Source organism: Lactuca virosa, chromosome 5 (assembly GCF_052849685.1).
Source record: "Lactuca virosa cultivar CGN04683 chromosome 5, Lactuca_virosa_CGN04683_v6, whole genome shotgun sequence".
Taxonomy (NCBI): domain Eukaryota; kingdom Viridiplantae; phylum Streptophyta; class Magnoliopsida; order Asterales; family Asteraceae; genus Lactuca; species Lactuca virosa.
The window spans coordinates 185898237-185914889 of NC_136430.1; the positions used below are offsets into that span (position 1 = coordinate 185898237).

At 38.8% G+C, this 16653-nt stretch overlaps 1 pseudogene; it reads right to left on the bottom strand.

Annotated features, from left to right (window-relative positions):
* Positions 1-4078: 4078 nt before the first annotated feature.
* LOC145112137 (uncharacterized protein At4g15970-like) lies at positions 4079-16451 on the bottom strand (annotated as a pseudogene).
* Between the last annotated feature and the right edge of the window lie 202 nt (positions 16452-16653).

Here is a 16653-nt window from a genome sequence, read left to right on the forward strand (position 1 = left end):
ATGCTACTATGCTATAGCAATCAGTAGGTCTGTCCCCAAGTTTTGAACATGGTGATGGAGTATGCTGAAGACTTTGTATGGGTTCTGTTAGTTATATGATCAGGTTCTGAGTATATATGTGTTATGGGGTAGCAACTTGTTCTACAAGTGGATAGTATAGGGTGAGGTTTCAGCACTATGACACTTGTTGGTGTGGTGAAGGACATTGATTAGGCCTTCTTGAGCAATGAGGGAGGTGAGTACCTCCAGGATGGAGTGTTGGACAACTGAAGTGACGACGTCAGTGTCGATAGGTTATCAGGAGCATTCCAGTCATGAGCTGAGGGTCGGAGAGGGCATACCAGACTCATGTTGTAGGCTCAGAGGCAATCCAGACCTATGCTGAGGACCTCGTAGGGGTATTCCAGTCATAGGTTGTGGGCCAACTGATCTTAGTAGTTTACTTCTTTTGTGGGATTGCTTTCGGAATGGACACATTGTTAAGGTTCAGATGAGTGTTACTCGGTTGTGACGAATCAGAGGATTTTGGATGAGATGCAAGGATAGGTCCTTGGATTTCAAGTTATGGGTTAGACCCGAGTTATGTATATAGTGGTATTCCAATCGAGGGTATTCCAACGTGAGGATGACCGGACCCTACGATTGAGTGGACCTGACGTGTTTGGTATTCCAACCCGAGGGTTGATTGGGCCAAACATGTGCGTGATACGATGGTATTCCATCCTAGGGATGACTGGACCCGTTGTAGGCATGCCTGGTATTCCAGCCCGAGGCTGATTGGGCCAGTCATGAGTATCCGTGTTTATTTAGTGGATTGATTATATATGATATTTTGGGAGCTGAAGGACGCATCATCCTGTCAGCACAAAAGGGGTTCGCTTCAGGAAGGGGAAAAGTTGAGTCCTCAATTCTTCGAGTCAGCAGGATTATTGCCAGGATTGGCAAAGTGGTAGATAGTTTAAGTCTTTTGGAGGAACTTAGCCGGATTATAGTAATTCCCATCGTTCGCAAGTTGCGAAAGTGCGGGTAGGATGGGAATGTTGTGGTATCCTTGGGTGATACGCAAGTTGATGCATGCCAAAGGTAAGTAGAGAGGCCGAGGGCCGTCTTGGAAGGGAAGGTAAAAGTCCGGTGCAGAAAATGGGTACCTTGGTAAAAGTACGATAGCAGTGTGTGATTTGTGATTTGTGATTTTGTTTTCTCGTGGGAACCTCATGTTATTAGAAGTTGAGTAGCCAGTTGGGAGATAAGTGCAAGGAATTCGTTTATCTTCAGGTTTCAGAACCCTGCAAGGGTTGGTTACGGTCGCCTTGTAAAGTATTCTATTTAGGCTAGTTTTCTTATGAAATAAGTTCGATGATGGTTCAGTGTGGGCAGTTGTCGGTCAATTTGAATTTCGAGTTCGAAAGAACAGAGAGGTTTTTATGTAGGAAGGTTTAGGGTCTGTTCCTTTTCAGGTGGGTAAGTTCTTTTAGGGTTGGTATCAGGATACCTTGGGCAGGCTGTATTTAGTCCGGATTGTGGAAGTATGGACCATATTTTTGGATGTGATGGGAAGGTAAGAAGCGATTTAGAGGACGAAATCAAATTTAAGTGGGGGAGAGTTGTAACGCCTTGTTTCGAATGAAGTCCTAATTCGAGGCTGTGGCCCGAAGAGCAGTCATCATATGGATTAGGGCCTTTATAAAGGTAAGATTTAGGCCCATTTGGATGTGGGTAATGTAGGTAGGTGACCCAATAGCTCGGTTTGCACTTTGGGATCAAGGGTAAAACGGGAATGTAATATTTCAGACCTCTTTTATGAATTTTGGATTTTAGTTCGGTTGGGTTTCAGGATAAATAAAGTTTATAGAAGTGTGGGGCTTCTCGTTACCTTTCCGTGGATATAAGGATCGTCGAAATCAGATTTACAACGAAGAAGTTATGGCCTCCAGAAGTTTTGTGGTTTTCAGGCTTAGCCGAGTACGCGGGGCGTACACAAAGTGTGCGTAGGGCGTACTAGTGAAGAAGGCAGTACATTGCGCGTACCTTGGAGTACGCTGGGCGTACTGACCAGGATGGTCGTGAATGTTCTTCGGAGTACGCTGGGCGTACGCCAATCAGATCAAAACCCTATTTTAGGGTCTTGGACCCTCTTTAAACACCTTATCTCATAACCTAACCCAAATATCTTCAGCCTCCAGCCCTCTAAACCCTAGAAATCGCCCTTAGCCCTCATTTGAGTGATTTTGGAGCTTGGAGGGCCATTAGAGGAGTATTTTGGGTGATTTGAAGAAGAAGGTGTCCAGAGAAGAAGCAAGGGATTGAAGAGAGCTTGTAGATCCAGAGGTTTTACATCATTTCCAGCCTATTGAAGGTATAAAGTTCTCATCTTGGTTCTTCTACAACATAGATCTAGGTTCTCATGGATATTGTCCCTTTTTGGTTTCAAGAATGGATTTTTATGGTGGTTTTTGGACTTAGGGTTGGCACCCATAAAGCTATTTGAGTCCCTTAGGCGGGAGAGTTTCCATCTTGGAGGTCTTAATGGGTTCATGCAAGAGTTATGGTCATTTTCATGGTAGTAGATTACTATACTTTGAGTTTGGATTCATGTGGGTCATATAAGTCACCAAGTCAGTGACTTTATGGATTAAGACGTTAAGTAGAGATCAGATCTGTAATTTGGCCCCTTGGTTTGAAGCATTAAGCACTTAATGGATTTTGTGCATAAGCCGTTTGTACGCTGGGCGTACAATGTAGTACTCCGCGCGTACATCCCTTTTGCCCAGTATGCTTAGCGTACAGAAGAGGTACGTTGGGCGTATGCTCTCAGGAGGGATTGGGCCTTTGTGAACTTCGGACCTTTAGGCCCTAACGGTTTTGGGCCTGGATTTACTGGTTGATGGGCCTAAATATATATTTGGGCCGATATTGGAATAGTTGGGTCTATTGGGCCTTGTGGCCCAATATAGAAACGGACTTCGCCATTGTGGGCCTCAGTTTGGGCCAATTCTTGGACTAGGTTGCTGTGGGCCTTCATGGGCCATTTGGAAACAAGGTTTTGGACTAAGGAAATTTATTGGTCTTGAGGAAAAGGCCATTATAAAGGTCCGTGCCCAATTTGGAAAATTGGGCCATAATTGGGCCTTGATGATTATGAGATATTGGGCCATATATTGGGCTTTGGCCCATTACTTGACTTTTGGGCTCTTGTAGTGTGAGTTGGACCTTGGACTTGGGACCCAATTATTAATTGGGTATTGTTTGATGTTGAAAGTTCGGGAATCTGTCAACCAGCAGCTGGAGTTGTATCTATGAGACTTCAGCAGTGCCAGGTGAGTTATCATCACTATGCTAAGGGGTCTAAGGCACTAAGGACGGCCCATTGGATATGATATCCTAGTAGTTGGTATTATGTTGAGTATGAGTCAGTTATGCATGCTAGTTTTACATGCTAGAGGGTAGGTCTGTAGGACGACCTGTGATATTGTCTATTTATCTGTATGTGTACTTATCTGTTATATGTCGACATGTTATGTGGGATGGGTTGAGGTTGTACTGCTCTGTGCAGTAGCCAACAAACCCTAGGAGCATTCCAGATACGAGCTATGGGCCCGGTAGGAAATCCAGACTCGTACTGTGGGCTCGGTAGCATTCCAGATACGAGCTGTGGGCTCGGTAGGCAATCCAGACTCGTATTGTGGGCTCGGTGGCAATCCAGATGTGAGCTATGGGCTAGGTAGGCAATCCAGACTCACAATGTGGGCCCAGGGGGTAATCCAGTCTGTAAAGTTGTGGACCCATGACATGCTGTTCAGTTTGTTATGTTATGATATTGCTGACATGGTTACGTAGACTGTATGTGTATCGGTATTTTGGGGGTAACTCACTAAGCTTTAGGGCTTACAGTTTTAGTTTATTGTTTCAGGTACATCAGGGGATGGTGGCAAGGTAAAGGCGTGATCGTACAGCTCCTCACTTTTTACGACTTTGTTTATGGGATACTCTGATATGATACATTTTGAAAACAAGTTTGTAATAGTTAATGAATTTGAAATGTTTTTAAAAGCTTAAATTGGCTTGAATTTTACGGGTGTTACAAATCATGTGTTGTTGTTTAATTCTTGAGCGACCTTGTATACTTTCGCCAATCACCAAGCATGATCTCGAGGCCGTTAACCTCGTTTTCTAAACCAACACAACAATTTGCATGCATTGTGCACACTTTGTTTAGATCTTTACTTGGCTGACAAAAACCAGCAAAGTAGGCAGTATCAAGGAACCAAACTCGTAATCCGATGTTTTTAATGAATGGATTAAGCTTGAAATTTTTGAACACATCTTGATCATGCAGGCTTGGGTAAGTTAACCTTGAGTTGTACCAAAACTTGCAAAAATTGAATTGTCTTCTTGTTTGACTTCACATAGTTGAAACTATCATTTGGTAGGTTGTTCAAGTCATAAGGGTTTCCATTGAAATAATCACTAGAAATTTGGAAATCAGCATCCTCATGAAACTGTGGAAATGGGTCCCTAAACCACATTACGTCTGCATCCTAGATATAGAAAATGTCAAACTTAATCCTTTACCAAATTTAGACAAAATTACTTTTTTTTATTTTTAAAAACTAGGGTTTTGACTTAAATAAGTTAATCTAGTGGTATTTGAAGCATATGAAAGACCTAAGAGGAAGTAGTTAGTACCGTGAACAAGAAGTTATATCCCAAATCAAGAACTATGCGCAGAAAATCGATTCATCTCCACATCATCTTTAAATAGTCAGTTTCCATGAAATACGCCTCGACTGAAAAGTCCATGCCTCTAATGCTAAGATTATAACAATGAGGATGTAACTTCAAGAAATAGACATATGCCCTTTGGTCTAAAGTTATAACGACTATATGTTTCAGAAACCTTTTTGTTTGATTCCTGATTCTAAAGCTCTCCCAAAAAATAGCAAACATGGAGTCTGGCTCAACACATGCATCATTCATAGTCGTAATTATCATTGTATTTGTACCTGTAGTTGCATTTGCTAATATGCTTTTAAACTCATCCAAATTTATACCCTATTAAGTAGAAATTAAAGACAAGATCGAGTTAGAACTGAAAAACATCAACAACAGATCCTATTCAAATTTGATACAGATGAGGTTTTTGGAAATTGACTATTAACCCAATTATATAATAACATATCAGGCTTTGAAGATTGACACTTAACCCCTCCTTCTAATAACAATATAATATTTATTTTTTTGACATCGCACCTAACATACATGTAACGCCCGTGTTTCTAGGCTAAGCATTAAAGATGATGTAATAGTGTAGGTTAGGTATTGTAAAGTGTTATGAAGTAATAAAGATGAATTATTTGAGTATTATGTGAATTTATGTGCTTTATACTTAATTATGATGATATAATAAATTAAGAATGAAATTAACTGTCAAAAATAAAATGTTAGATAGACCCGATATCTATGAATAAAATTGTAGTGGTTGTGACAAGGATTCCGGAGATATAAAGAACGCCGAAATCCGAGATATAAGGAAGAAGTTATGACCTGTCGAATTTTCGCGACAAAACCGACACTACATTGGGAATCGTAAAACGTAAGTTTATGATAGAGTAATTTATAGCCTTATTATTCTAAATGAAAGTTGTAGAGTACTTCTCTACCTTCGCGTGGATATAAAGAACGTCAAAAACGGAGCTTGTATACAAAATTTATGACCTTCCGAAGATACAACTGTCTGAGAGCATGACACGTGTCAGAAACCCTAATCTGACTTGGCTCACGACGTGAGCACTAATTCTCACGAAGCGAGGAGTCAAAACGCCACATTTCGAAGCTCGAAGACGCATGACAAGTCTACGGAGTGATAAGTCAAAAGCTCACGACGTGAGCAAGGATTTCTCACGACGTGAGGAGTAAAAACGCCACATTTCGAAGCTAGGAACACATGGCGGGTCTACAGAGTGAGCAGGATCGAGCTCACGACGTGATCATGCTTGGTTCACGACGTGAGAGACCAAAAATCAACCTACAAATAGCATGCGAGGCTTCCCCGAAATGTTTTAATAAAATTACACTTTTTCACCCTATACTCTCTCTTAGACTACACCAAACCCCCCTCCCCCGAAGCCTAGGGTACCTTCCTAGCACCAAAAGAAAGCCCCGGAGAGCCCGAAGTCTCCTAGAAAAAGAGTTTTTCGATTGGAAACTCTGCCCGCACAGAGCCCGGTTTTTTGAGCAAACCTCCCGGTTTCATCAAAAAAATTGTTTTAAGGAACGAAGTGCTATACAATCATCAACTTATCAGGTGAGTGTATAGTCATTTTCATCTTACACATATATATGAAGTATTTTATAGAAAATACGTGTTATGTGTGTGTGTGTGTGTATATATATATATATATATATATATATATATATATATATATATATATATATATATATATAGTTTGTTTATTTGAGATGGATGTTGAATGAATGTTTTATACATGTTTAGAATGATTTAACTGTATATGTATTTTTATCTACAAATGTGTTGGGTAAAACATGGGTAGATGAAATAGTTGACGTGTGATAAAATAAAAATGATGAGAGGCCTCGAAATTGTTGATGTTCCAGTCATCTAGCGGAGTATAGATGACGACCACGGACCTTTCTAGAAATTCTAGTGGAACGCTAGCGGACTCGCAATCTGTAGGTGTTTGTGAACGATGTGTTCACCGGTGTACTACATCCCCCTCATGGTTGTCTTACAGACATATATGGCTGATGAATCCCCTTAGCAGTATTGTCCATCCCGATGATGATCCTTAGGCTAGGTCCCTTATGATAGGTGTTTAGGGACGTAAAGTGAGGATAACGGGAATGGGTAATCAGGGTTATTGTTGGTTAATGAAATTAATAAATTTATTGTTGGTTAATGAAATTAATAAATTTATTGTTGGTTGATGAAATTAATATATTTATTTATTGTGGGTTGAAAACCCTATGTGCTCACCAGGCTCCCAAGCCTGACCCACTCAGCTTTCTGTATTACAGGTAGTGGAACAAGAGCATAGTTGGATGATAACGAGGGATTTTGGATTATAGGCCAGTAGATGTAAATAAATCTTGTAAGGCCTATATCATACTATTTATGCTTTTGGTTTGTATCGGAACATGACATCCCGAGGTTTTGTAATATAATGAAAATACATTTCTTTAAGAAATGCTTTGATAAATTTTATCATAATTTGTTTTGGGAACAAATCCCGCATCACTTTTATTTGGAAGATTACTCTGATTTTTATTATAAAATCATAAACTAAATCGGTCTTTTCTGGCCGTAAAAATGGGGATGTCACAGTTGGTATCAGAGCATTAGTTTAAGCGAACTAGCAATTTGTAGGATTTCTAGACTTAAACTTAGAATACTAAGCGATGATCGTGAGATGAGTGTCTTACATATCTTAGACATGAGCACTAGTATACTTTAGGAAAGACGCCTAAATGTTTTTATGTGTTAAATGCTATATATGTGCCATATATGCTATTATTTGTGCGGATTTATGGTCTGTTGCCGACCAGATCTGGAAACATTATGTGTTCAGGATTCTAAGCGTATGACTACGATATTAGAACTAGCATGTAAACGTTTCGGAGTGATAAGGAGAATTTAAATATCTATCGTGAATAACGATCTAAAGTTGCCTAATTTGGTGTATAGATCAAAATGGCAAGAACCCGAAGTGGAGCTGGAAACGCGGATATGAATCAGCAACCTCAACCCCAAGTGATTGAGCAGGTGCCAATAGTAGAAGCTGCACCAGAACCAATCACAATGGCTGGAGTACAAGCCATGATTCAGAAAATGATGACTGAACAAAAAGAAGAAATGAGACAAATATTACTGAACAACAGGAGTGAACCTTCAATTCCTGTTGAACAACCTGAACTAAATGACGGACAGTCAGAGAGGGAAATTACAGCCGTACTGTCAGTCAAGTGGAACCCACAGTGGCAGAAAAGAATAACCCGAAGAGGGAAATCAAAAGAGATGGGCGTATGTATAAGAATTTCTTGGGCGCCAAACCGCCAAGTCTTTCTGGAAGCCCAAAACCTGTAGAGATTATGGACTGGATCTCCGAAATGGAGATGGTATTTGAAAGCTGCAACTGTAGTGACAAGCAGAAAACTGTTTTTGCGGTCAGACAACTGAATACCGGAGTTTTAAGCTGGTGGAAGCTATTGGCAGACACGATGCCACATGGAGAAGCCCTGAAAATGTCTTGGGAAATGTTCTTGGAGAAGTTGAAGATGCAGTACTGCTCAGAGATTGATCTGATAGATCTAAACAAGGAATTTCAGAACTTCAAGAAAGGGAAAATGAGCATTGATGACTATGCTACTGCGTTTACCGAAAAGATGAAGTTATTTCCATACTTAACGCCAACTAAACTCTCAAAAATTGAGAGGTTTGCAAACGGACTGTCAGCCGACTTTGGCTCAACGGTTAAGATGGAAACTACTTTGAAGACAACTGTCTGAGTAGCTAAAAATTAGACCTGGAAAACGTGTCGTGTCGTGTCGGGTTCGTGCCATATCAAGACATTAAACGGGTTGAGAGTGCTTGACCCTAACCCGACCCGTTTAATTATCGTGTCGTGTCGTGTCAACCCGTTTATTTTCGTGTCGATTTCGTGTTGGGTTTCGGGTTAAGGTTTAAACCTTATAAATATGTTGTGTCATGCCGGGTTGAAACATTTTAAAGGTTGAAAAAAAGAGTCATGGAGGAAAAAAAATGAAAAAGTGAAATGTTGGAGTTGGGAGGTAAAACGGAAAAAAAATTATACTCCCTCCATCCCATATTTATTGTTCATTTTTTACTTTTGAAGTTTTTATTTTTCTACTTTGACCTTAAATATTTTTATTTGTGTTATAAATTACTTGATAAAACTTATAACAATGAAAAGACATTTAAAACACAATCCATTCATATATTTTGCATTAAGTGTTATATATCAAATACAAATTGGACAATAAATATGGGACGAAGGTAGTAGTAAGTTTAGAAAGCAAAATGAAAAGAGTTAGAGTTAGGAAGCAAATGAGATAGGTAGTGAGGAGGAGTAAAATTAAGTCACTTTGAAATTTTGAATTTTACTTTTAGTTCTTGAATTTGGGCCACTACAAATATATAATGTTGAAAATATTTATAAAAATATGAAATTTATATATATATATATATATATATATATATATATATATATATATATATATATATATATATATATATATATATATATTAAACGGGTCATCTTCGAGTCATCTTCGAGTTGAAAGTCTTGACCCTAACCCTACCCGTTTAATTATCGTGTCGTGTCGTGTCAACCCGTGTACATAAACGGGTCGAAATCTCTGACCCTAACCCGCTAACTTCGTGCCGGGTTGTCGTGTCGTGTCAGATTTTGCCAGGTCTACTAAAAATATGGAGACCCAGTTAAAGGAAAGGGGTCTGGAGAGGCCATAAGTTGGTGAGAAAAGGAATTTCGATGGGTCTTCGAGATCCAACAAAAAAAGTAAATTCTTAAAGTCTAGTTTGAGAGGAACAGGAGGCGAAGCAAAATGGTGTGACAAGTGTAAGAAGAAACATGTTGGGAAATGTGGCGAGGAGGTCACTTGTTTTAATTGTGGAAAGCCTGAGCACTATGCCAATGAATGCACCTTCAATAAGAAAATTTGTTATGGGTGCAACGAAGAGGGGCACATATTGAGGGACTGCCCGAAGAAGAAAGAGGCAGCAAGGCCCAATCTCCCACCAAAGCCGAAGGAGAGAGCTTTCCAAATGACACAGGAAGCCGCAAAGGATGTAGTGGATGTCGCTTCAGGTACCTTTCTTGTAAATGGATTGCCTGCGAATTTATTGTTTGATTCCGGAGCAAATTACTCCTTTATATCACATAAATTTGGTGAAAGACTAGCATTGCCTATAGAAAAACTTGATGATGCCCTAATTGTAGAAGTTTCTTGTGGCAAATTCATACCGGTTAGCAATTGCATTAAGAATATCGTCGTCGACTTGAACAGAAACGAATTCCATGAGGAGCTGTTACCCATTGAGTTGAATGGTTTCGACATCGTACTGGGGATGGATTGGCTTAGCACCAATGATGCCGAGATACTATGCAAGAAAAAGATATTGATGGTAAACTCGCCTGGAAGATATTGAGGGTAAACTCGTCATTTATGGTGTACGGAGACAAGCGCAGAGTAAATTCTGGAGTCATTTCCCTAATAAAAGCCAGAAAATGTTTATCTAAAGGATGCACCTCATACTTGGCATTCGTGATCGATGCTAAGAAGGAGAAAAATGATATGCAAAGTATACCAGTGGTGAGTGACTATCCGGAAGTCTTTCCCGAAAATCTTCCTGGATTTCCCCTTGATAGACAAGTAGAGTTTCGAATAGACTTGTTACCAGGAACAACACCGATAGCAAAATCACCATACCGATTAGCACCGACGGAGATGACGGATCTCATGACGCAACTTCAGGAGTTGTTGGATAACGGTTTCATTAGACCTAGTTCATCACCCTGGGGAGCTCCGATGTTATTCTTAAAGAAGAAAGATGGAAGCATGAGAATGTGCATAGACTACAGAGAGCTGAATAAGGCAACAATAAAGAACAAGTACCCATTGACAAGGATTGATGACCTGTTCGATCAGCTGCAAGGTTCAAGCTATTTCTTAAGGATCGATCTTAGGTCAGGATATCATCAGCTAAAGGTGAGAGAGCTGGATATTGAGAAGACTGCATTCAGAACAAGATATGGACACTATGAGTTCTTGGTTATGTCGTTTGGACTAACTAATGCTCCATCAACATTCATGGATTTGATGATCAGGGCTTGTAAACCATTCCTTGATAAATCTGTGATAGTGTTCATAGATGACATTTTGATTTATTCAAAAAGCAAGCATGAACATGACAAGCATCTGCAAGAAGTGTTCGAAGTTCTAAAAAAGGATAAGTTGTATGCAAAGTTCTCCCAATGTGATTTTTGGATTCAAGAAGTCCAATTTTTGGGTCATGTGGTTAACCACGAAGGGATAATGGTTGACCCAACTAAGATTGAAGCAATAATAAAGTGGGAACAACCAAAAAGTCCCACGGAGATCCTAAGCTTTCTGGGATTAGCCAGATATTACCGAAGATTGATCCAAGGCTTTTCTTCGATAGCTACTCTATTGACAGCTTTGACCCATAAAGGAGCTATTTATACTTGGAATGAGAAGCACGAGGAAGTATTCGAGAAGTTAAAGAAGAAGTTGTGTGAAACACCGATTCTTTATTTATCTGATGGAGTTGAAGACTTCGTAGTTTATAGTGATGCATCTGGAGTCGGGTTAGGTTGTGTTCTGACCCAAAGGGATAAGGTGATAGCATATGCATCAAGACAATTGAAAGAACATGAAAAGAACTACCCCACTCATGATCCGGAGTTGGCAACGGTAGTATTCACCTTAAAGATATGGAGGCATTATCTTTATGGCACAAAGTGCAAACTTTTCACTGATCATAAGAGTCTTCAATATCTCTTTAATCAGAAGGAATTGGACATGAGACAAGGACGCTGGCTAGAGTTTCTTAAGGATTACGATTGTGAAATACTTTACCACCCTGGTAAAGCAAATGTTGTAGCTGATGCTTTAAGCCGAAAACTGAGCCTTGAAAGAAAAATACCAAGGGCATTAAGAATCGAAGTGGTCTCAACGACTATAGAAAGTATCAAGAAAGCTCAGGAAGAAGCTTTAGAGAAAAATGACCGAAAGGAAGAACGTTTGGGCAAAACGTTAGTGTTCGATACAAACGGTCAAGGACTGAAGGTATTCCAAGATAGGATTTAGGTACCTAAGATGGGAGGAATAGGAGATCTTTTGATGGAAGAAGCTCACAAGACCATGTACTCGATTCATACCGGCAGCATGGAAATGTATAGGGATCTAAAACCCTACTACTGGTGGACGACGATGAAGCTTGATGTTTCAAAGTATGTGGCCGAATGTGTGACATGTGCGAGGGTTAAGGCACAACATCAGAAACCGTATGGGAGTATAGAACCTTTACCTATACCCATGGGTAAATGGGAAGACATCACCATGGATTTCGTGACTAAACTACCCAGAACGAAGAGCGGTCACGACATGATTTGGGTGGTCGTTGATCGGTTTACTAAAAGTGCACACTTCATAGCAGCCAATGAAAAATGGTCTATGGATAAACTTGCAAATGCTTATGTGAAGGTAATAGTAAGACTTCATGGTGTTCATTTAACGATCGTATCAGATCGTGATAGTCGTTTCACGTTGAGGTTTTGGAGAAGACTACAAGAGGAATTGGGTACGAAGTTGTGACTAAGTACAACCTACCATCCGCAAACCAATGGTCAGAGCGAACGAACGATTCAAACATTGGAGGATATGCTAAGATCATGTACCATGGAATTCCAAGGTAACTGGGATGAACATTTACCTCTGGTAGAATTTTTCTGCAATAATAGTTTCCACTCGAGCATCAAGATGGTACCTTATCAAGCTTTGTATGGAAAAAAGTGTCGAACGCCATCATGTTGGCTTGAAGCTGGGGAAAAGTAGTTTATGGGACCCGAGATAATTCATCAGGCTGCTGAAGAGCTGAAAGTGATTAGGTAAAGGATGTTAGCAGCTCAGGATCGTCAAAAGAGCTATGCTGATAAGAAAAGACAGCTGATGATATTCGAAGTTGGAGATTTGGTTTTACTTAAAGTCTCACCATGGAAGGGACTTATAAGACTTGGTAAAAGAGGAAAGTTGAGTCCAAGGTTTATTAGATCGTTTAAAGTTCTTCAGAGGATTGGGAACCAAGCTTACAAGCTAGAACTACCAGAAGAACTAGATGGTATTCATAACACTTTCCACGTGTGTTATTTGAGGAAGTTCACGGAAGAAGTTCCTGACAAAATTCCAATTTCTGAGTTAAGGATGGATGAAAGCAAGAGGCTAATTGAAGAATCAGAGGCAATTTTTGACCGTTAGACTAAGAAGTTGAGACGCAAGATAGTCGATTTAGTGCTTGTGCAATGGAAACATATGATCAGTTGCTATCCGCATTTGTTTGCTGATTTATGATTTTGGGGACGGAATCATCCTATGGGGGAGAGAATTGTAACGCTCGTGTTTCTGGGCTAAGCATTAAAGACGATGTAATAGTCTAGGTCAACTATTGTAAAGTGTTTTGAAGTAATAAAGATGAATTATTTGATTATTATGTGAATTATGTGAATTTATGTGCTTTATACTTAATTTTGATGATATAATAAATTAAGAATGAAAATAAGCGTCAAACATAAAATGTTATATAAACCACATATCTATGAATAAAGTTGTAGTGGTTGTGACAAGGATTCCGGAGATATAAAGAACGCCGAAATCCGAGTTATAACGAAGAAGTTATGACCTGTCGAAGTTTCGCGACAAAACCGACACGACACTGGGAATCGTAAAAAGTAAGTTTATTATAGATTACTTTTTAGCCTTAGTATTATAAATGAAAGTTGTAGAGTACGTCTCCACCTTCGCGTGGATATAAGAACATCAAAAATGGAGCTTGTATGCAAAAGTAATGACCTTCCGAAGATACAGCTGTCTGAGAGCATGACACGTGTCAGAAACCCTAATCTGACTGGGCTCATGACGTGAGCACTAATTATCACGACGTGAGGAGTCAAAACACCACATTTTGAAGCTCGAAGACTCATGGCAAGTCTTAGGAGTGATAAGTCAAAAGCTCACGATGTGAGCAAGGATTTCTCACGATGTGAGGAGTAAAAACGCCACATTTCGAAGCTAGGAACACATGGCGGGTCTACGGAGTCAGAAGGATCGAGCTCACGCCGTGAGCATGCTTGGCTTACGATGTGAGAGACCAAAACTCACCCTATAAATAGCGTGCAAGGCTTCCCCGAAATGTTTTACAAAAATTACACTTTTTCACCCTATACTATCTCTTAAACTACACCAACCCCCCTCCCCCCAAAGCCTAGGGTACCTTCCTAGCACCAGAAGAAAGCCCCGGAGAGCCCGAAGTCTACGAGAAAAAGAGTTTTTCGAGTCAAAACTCTGCCCGCGCAGAGCCCGGTTTTTGAGCAAACCTCCCGGTTTCATCGAAAAAGATTGTTTTAAGGAACGAAGTGCTGTCCAATCATCATCGTATCAGGTGAGTGTATAGTCACTTTCATCTTACACATATATATGAAGTATCTTATATAAAATACGTGTTATGTGTATGTATGTATATATATATATATATATATATATATATATATATATATATATTGTTTGTTTATTTGAGATGGATGTTGAATGAATGTTTTATACATGTTTGGAATGATTTAAACTGTATATGTATTTTTAAATACAAATATGTTGGGTAAACATGGGTAGATGAAATAATTGATGTGTGATGAAACAAAAATGATGAGAGGCCTCGAAGTTGTTGATGTTCCAGTCATCTAGCGGAGTATAGATGACGACCACGAACCTTTCTAGACAGTCCAGTGGAACGCTAGCAGACTCGCAATCTGTAGGTGTTTGTGAACGATGTGTTCACCGGTGTAATCCATCCCCCTAATGGTTTCCTTACGGACATATATGGCTGATGAATCCCCTTAGCAGTATTGTCCATCCCGATGATGATCCTTAGGCTAGGTCCCTTATGATAGGTGTTTAGGGACGTAAAGTGAGGATAACGAGAATGGGTAATCAGGGTTATTGTTGGTTGATGAAATTAATAAATTTATTGTTGGTTTATGAAATTAATAAATTTGTTGTTGGTTGATGAAATTAATAAATTTATTTATTGTGGGTTGAAAACCCTATGTGCTCACCAGGCTCCCAAGCCTGACCCACTCATCTTTCTGTATTACAGGTAGTGGAACAAGAGCATAGTTGGATGATGACGAGAAATTTTGGATTATAGGCCAGTAGATGTAAATAAATGTTGTAAGGCCTATATTGTACTGTTTATGCTTTTGGTCTGTATCGGAACATGACATCTCGAAGTTTTGTAATATAATCAAAATACATTTCTTTAAGAAATGCTTTGATAAAATTTATCATATTTTGTTTTGGGAACAAATTCCGCATCACTTTTATTTGAAAGATTACTCTGATTTTTATTATAAAAGCATAAACGAAATCGGTCTTTTCTGACCGTAAAAATGAGGATGTCACAATACAGTTTATTGGTTAACAATATTATAATAATTAATTAATGTTTTTAAAAATCAAATTGGACAAGTGAAAAGGCAGTAGAAGACTATGTTATACAATTGTTAGATAACTAAATGTGAGATCCATGTATTATATGAGTTAATTAAAAAAAAGTTAAATACGAAAGTCTAAATATTTAAGAACTTTAGATTTATAAGAAAATAGAAAAATAATGAATTATTGAAATTGAAATGTTTTTTTATCTTTTAAATTTAAATAAATAAATAAAAGAAACTAATGAACTTTAATTTGAGAATTTTGAAATTAGAAGGTAAGTCAATTAATAAAATTGATATCCATTTATTACTACATATATTGTAGTTATTACATTAAAATATTATATGGAATTTAACAAAAAAGGAAACCCTATAAAATGACATGTGGAAAAAAATTAATTAAAAATAACCACAAAATAATATTTGGAAAATTGAATTACAATGTGACATGTGGCAACAAAATCTTCATTTGTTAGAGTAGATTGATCGAATTTTACGTTCGACTTTACCATTTTGTGGTGAAGTGTGGGGGTATGAAAACCGGAAAACCATTTCATTTTGAGTATAAAAATCATGAAATGATTTATTGTTGTACTCGGTTCTGTTATCACATTGAAATGATTTAATATCATGTTCAAATTGTTTCTTGATAAACTTTGAGAAGTTTAGAAATGTGGAATACATATTATTTATTAATTAATGGCAATTTAATATGTTTACCAAACAAACAAGATTGACATAAACGTTTATCAGAAAATTTCCCAACAGAAATACAGTTGTTCTTATTCAAAACGCACAATAATGATGAATTGGGGATGTTCTAAGCGGCAATGCCATAAGTCTTGAGACAGGATACCAAAAGTGGAAGGAGGAGTGACTTGAGTAGATGGTGGTGACAGATGATAGAAATCTCCGGTGTTGTTACAACGGAGGATAGGAATCCGTTTCTGAAAGTCCTTCACAAGAAAGCCAAAAAGGGTCAAATTCAATGGATATATGGTTATCAGTGGTTAAACGACGAACAAACAAAAGGTTTTTGATTAGTTTAGGTGCGTGAATAATATTTTTGAGTTGTAAAGGTGGAAAAAGTGGTGGTAAGGTTACGTGATGTAACATCCCAAGTCCAGGTATACCTTGTAAACCTTGATCTATTGAGCATTTGTCCATTTTGGCCCTTTTTAGAGAAAATGTGGTAAATGAGTACGCGGGGCGTACTAGAGTGTACGCTCAGCATACTCATGTGCGTGTATTTGACGCGGAGACCACCTAGTACGCTGGGCGTACCGGAGGGTATGCTGAGTGTACTAGGCACAGAGTGGAAACCCTAATTTGGGGTGTGACCCTATATAAAGGATATGATGGCCTCATT